This window comes from Lissotriton vulgaris, chromosome 5 (assembly GCF_964263255.1).
Source record: "Lissotriton vulgaris chromosome 5, aLisVul1.2, whole genome shotgun sequence".
Classification (NCBI taxonomy): Eukaryota; Metazoa; Chordata; class Amphibia; order Caudata; family Salamandridae; genus Lissotriton; species Lissotriton vulgaris.
This window is the reverse complement of record NC_141693.1, coordinates 1991593349-1991598947: the sequence shown is the minus strand read 5'-3', so window position 1 is coordinate 1991598947 and position 5599 is coordinate 1991593349.

The window sequence follows — 5599 nt, the reverse complement described above, 5'->3', positions numbered from 1 at the left end:
CCTATTAGTGGTTACTGGCAAGAGTTCATCAAATGTAGCATAAGCGAGAGCCTTGGTAGTTAATGCCACCTCCAAGTCTTTGAGCAGCCTCGTTAGGGAGAGCTGAAAATCAAGGCTCACAAGTGGAAGAGGACTCTGCCCAGGGATGGCTGCTGCTCCATGTTTTTTAAAGCAAGACTCGTCCATTGTTTAAATACAAGCCTTCCTCCATGGCCTGTATTAAACCATAAGGGGAACTGCTAAACCCTTCTGGAGAAAAAACGACCTAGCTACCACATAACCTCTTACAACACGTGCCATTACCCCACATTTTTTACTCCGCAGCAACTTTTACAACGCAGGGCTTTACACCGCACGTCATTACAACGCATTGCCCATTACAACACAATTTACTATACTAGCTTCACTGGGGCGATGTAATGGAGAATGCGTTATAATGGCTTGCGGTATAAAGCCCTGTGTTGTAAAAGGTGCTGTGGAGTAAAAAATGCAGGGTAATGGCATGCGTTGTAACGCAGTCTGTGTAAAGGATGTTTACCCTTAAGGACCAGCAGTCAAACCCTATCGGACGCACCTTTACAGAGTACCACCCACACACCACCTGAAACATTCTTACTTGCATGCCAGAGTAGCCGTCAGACACTACCAGAAGCACTCTCACACCCATCGTAGACTAGATGTCTATCTAGATAAAAACACTTGGTGAGAATGACTGAGAGCAGGCCTGATTGGTGTCTCTACCCTCAGGCAATAGTCACAGCCCACAACAGGGACACACATTGGCAAAGACAATAGGTCTGATTTGTATTTTCAGGTTTAATTCAGGCCTTTTGACACAGCCAAAGCTTGTGTTTGACTGTTATCACAAGGCCACACCAAGCACCCATGAGAGTACATTAGAAATCAGTATCCAGGCAGCCAAAGTGTATCTCAATCAGGGAATTGTAAGCGCGCTACTCACCAGTGAGGGTCTCAAGGCGCTGAGCGGGGGGGTGGGGAGTAGATCTGTTTAGCCGAAGAGCCAGGTCTTGAGGGTCTTCCTGAAGGTTCTCAGGGAGGGGCGCGCGTCTGATGTCTGCCGGTAGCCATTCCAGGTATTGGCTGCAATGTGAGAGAAAGATGAGAACGATCTTCCGCCTGCATTGGCTCTGTGGATGCGCGGGGTTTCGGCCAATGCGAGGTTGGAAGATCAGAGGTTTCTTTTGGGTGCGTGGAAGTTTATTCTGTTGTTCAGGTATTTGGGTCCGTTGTTGTGTAGGCATTTGTAGGCGTGAGTGAGAATTTTGAAAGTGAATCTTTTCTCCACTGAGACGTAGGTCTTGGCTGATGTGTTTGTGTTGGGTGATGCTGAGGACGGATCTTGCAGCGGTGTTCTGTATTGTCTGGAGTTTGCAGAGTTTAGACTTGTTGATGCCGGGATAAAGTGCGTTTCCATGGTCCAGTTTGCTGGTGATGAGTGTGAGGGTGACTGTCTTCCTTGACTCAGGGGAATCCACTTGAAGGTCTTGCGGAGGATGCAGAGGGTGTTGAAGTAGCTGGAGGTGATGGCGTTGACCTGTCGGGTTATGGTGAGTGATGTCAAGTAAAATGTCGAGGTTCTTGGGGTGGTCTGGGGGGTAGGCCTTCCGAGGGCGGTCGGCCACCAGGTGCTGTCCCATGCAGAAGGGGTGGTACCGAGGACTTCTGTCTTCTTAGTGTTGAGCTTCAGGCAGCTGTTGGTCATCCGACTGCAACGTCTTGCATTCCTTTCTGGAAGTTGAGTTTGGGAGTGGTGGGGTCTTTGGTGAGGAAGAGGATGAGCTGGGTGTCGTCAGCGTAGGATAGGATGTTGAGGCCGTTTTGGAGGACGATAGCAGTGAGGGGGCCATGTAGATGTTGAAGAGGGTGGGGCTCAGGGATGAACCCTGTGGGACTCCTCAGGTGATTTTCGTTGGGTCAGAGAGGAAGGGTGGGAGTCTGATCCTTTGGTTTCTTCCGGTGAGTAATGATTGGATCCAGGCAAGGGCTGTTCCTTGTATGCCTGCGTTGTGTAGTCAGAGACTAGTGTGCGGTGGGAGACGTGTTGAAGGCCGGTGATAGGTTGAGTAGGATGAGGGCTGCGGCGTGGCCTTGGTCCTGGAGGGTGCGGATGTCGTCTGTGGCGGTGAGTAGGGCGGTCTCTGTGCTGTGGTTGCTTCGGAATCTGGATTGGGACGGGTTGAGGATTGCGTTCTCTTCAATGAATCGTGTCAGTTTCCTGTTGACTGTTTTCTCTGCAACTTTGGTTGCGAAGGGGAGAAGCGAGATGGGCCGACAGTTCTTGAGGTCGGTAGGGTCATCTGTGGGCTTCTTGAGCAGAGGTCTGACTTCTGCACGCTTCCAGTTTCTGGGAAGGTGCCTGATTTGAAGGTGGTGTTAATGGTGTGTTGTAGTTCAGGTGCCATGGCGGCCGCGGCTCTGTGGTAGATGTGAGGGGGGCAGGGGTAGGTGGGGGGCTCCCGAGTGGATGATTTTCATGGTCGAGGCGGTGTCTTCTGCCGTGATCAGTGTCCAGTTGGAGATGGGGGGCTGGCTGGTGTTTCTGGGGGGCGGGGGCCGTCTGTGGCACCTGGTGGATGGTCAATTTAGTTGTCGTAGAGGGTTTTGATCTTGAGGTGGAAATAGGTTCCAAGCTTGTCTCGGGATGGGGTGATGTCTGTGGCTTCGATGCGTGGGTTGGTGAATTCTTGAATGACACTGAAAAGTTCCTTGGAGTTGATGGAGTAGGCCAATATTTTGTTGTGGATGAAGTTCTTCTTTGTGGCTCTGATCTGGTTGTGGTAGTCCGTCATGGTGTCCTTGTAGGTGGTGTGATTTTCGGTTGAGTTGGTCTTTCTCCAGGCATCTGCAGGTGCGTCTGGCTTCTTGGAGAGCAGTGGTGAACCAGGCGACTTTCCTGGGGCGTTGTCCGTCGGGGTTGCCTAGTGGGGCGAGCTCGTTTGCGCAGTTGAAGATCCAGGTGTGGAGTTCTATGGCTGCGTCATTTGCATTGTTTCCGCAGGGTTCCCAGATGTGGTTGTCTCGGGTGAGGGTGGAGTTAAGTTGCTCCTTGGTAACCTTGCTCCAGTTCCTTTGTGGCGGGTGTGAGAAGTTGGCCTGGTATATGATGTTCACTATTCTAGTGAGCACCTTGCACCCGTCCAAACAACCCTTATGGTGATGGTTGTAAAGTCAACCTTATAGACCATCTATCCTAGGGGTAGCATGGACAAAGCAGTCTTAGGCTAAACTCAAGAGGGCATGTAAAGCCAGCTGTTTTACCATATGCAAACCATTTAATATCAAATGAAAGGACACCACACAGGTTATATATTCAAAATATATATGTATTTATTTCTAAACAACCCCCTGAACTCTTTATGAGCACAGGAGCACAAGGGCATAACAAGTAACTTAATATAACATACAAAAGTTGCACAAATATGGATAGGCCCTGGTGGCCCGTAAAACCATATACTAAAATAGTGGTATAAGAACCACATCACGAACAATGGTAAGGCCTAGGGCATCGCTGGGGCGACACTGGACTAACAGTAGTTAGGGAGCAGGAGGCCCACGGGATGCGGGTGCAGTGTCTAAATGCACACGCATGCACACATAGAAGTCAATGGGTGTGTAAAGTTAGAAAGTTAAAGATTTAGGAGTCTTCCGACTGGACTAGAAGCTAACCACTTGAAACTAGGACACTAGGAGAGTTAATCTTCACAGGAGAAGCGCAGTACTTGCGTTACCTCACCCACAGGAAGCGGGTGCATAGGTCCCAAAGTGTGTCGGGTTTCGTCGTGGAGTTCTATGGAGCCTTGGAGAAAAGATGCTGCAGGCGACCAGGAGAGAAGAGTCCGGTTGGATCCAAGGGTGGATCGAGGATGAAGAGTACCTAAAAGCAGAGGGGACAGAGTCGGGGTCACTAGCCAGCGACCAGGATGGAACCAGGAAGGAACCAGGTGATGTCGGGGAGCAATCAGGGGATGTCGCGAAGCTTGTCTCTGCTGCCACGTGGACCAGGAGGTGTCGACGACGACCAGGAGCTGGGCACGAACTGTCCCATGAAGGCTCTCCCTGTTGGCGGTGTCGGTTCTCGATTCGGAATCAACAGGCCTTGGCAAACGCAACCCACGCAGGAATCGAAGATAGCTTCTGGATCAGACCAGCAAGGTCTGATGGGCTGCTCCTTTTCAGGGGAGCAAGGGCCAGTCTGGAGCAATCAGACCAGCGTTGGAAATTTAAAGTTTCATTGTCTCAGAGGCCACTAGCCAACGGGCAAGTGACCGGACAGACGTGTCGAGCAGGAAAATGCAAAAGGAGCCCCACGCAGCACTCGGTGAGTGTGGAGAGGTGATCTTCGGTGCAGTTGGTGCTCGGGGCTGGGGCTTCTCAATCCCCAATGCACAACTTCGAGGGAGCCTCAGAAGTTGCACGGAAAGCGATTCGCTGGCTTTCCAAGATGGCCAGTCCCACGTCTCTCGTCGCCTCCACGGGTCTCAGCTTTGCTGTGGCTGTGGATCGGGCTGTTGGATGTCTGGAAGTCCGGTTCCCGTCAGGCTCTGTGTTCAAGCTCCGGCGGGAGCAACGACAAAGCAAACCGTTGAGCGCTTGATGGTGCCTGCTTGCACAGGGTGGTCACTCCTTGACCACAAGGGAGATTCTTCAGTCTATGCGTCGAGTAGGATGTCGAAGGGTCCAGAGTTTCGTATCAGAGTTTCAGTCAGGATTATTTACAGTCTTGGGACTCAGCTCCTGTCTATATACCAAATCTAGGGGCTGGATTACGTGCTAGGTCCCTCCTATGGGTGGGACCCAGGAAGGGGGTGGTTACACCCCTTTCCCTTTGTCCAGTTTCGTGCCAGAGCAGGGGCTGGAGTGCCCCAGCACTGGTTTGAACTGGCCTATGCATGGGACACCTTGTATGCCCCAGGCAGTGTCTCGTTTAATTCAGCCCTCCCTGCCCCAATCCACTATCGCCTGTCTGGGGTGGTGCTAGCACCTCCCTGTGACAGGAAACCTATTGTCCAAGCCTCCCTCGCTGGAAGGACTCCCAGCAGCAGGAGGTCAGACTTGTGTCTGTGGCAGCAGCATCCATTTTGTGATGCTGAGGATCTGGTTAACGTTAACCGGGAAATGGAAGTAACATGTCTTCTCCCTCCAGAAGGGTGGAATGCTACCCCCGTCGCCAGAATTGGCGAGGGGGTAGTATTCCAAAGCGTATGACACCTTACATGACATGTTTTGATAAAGTCCAACCAAAGTTAGCATCTGACCGCGAGGTACATAATGCACTTAAGAGTATATGGTATGGCAATATCCTGGAACAGCTATAAGGACATGGTTCCGAAAGCTGCAGACAGGTTCAGGTCATGCTAGAGCACCATCTCACATAAGACCAAGCACTCTGCCTTCAGGATTGTTACGGCCTGCCATAGGAGTGACTTATAGGTGTATATGTGTCCAGATTTAAGGTTAGACATAGGTATACTATATCTAAGAAAGGGGTGATTACATGACCTTGCCCCAGCTGAGTGATCAGCCAGTTGTGCCAGTTTGGATGGCCAGCCAGGGGTGGCACAAGATATGCTGCAGCCCC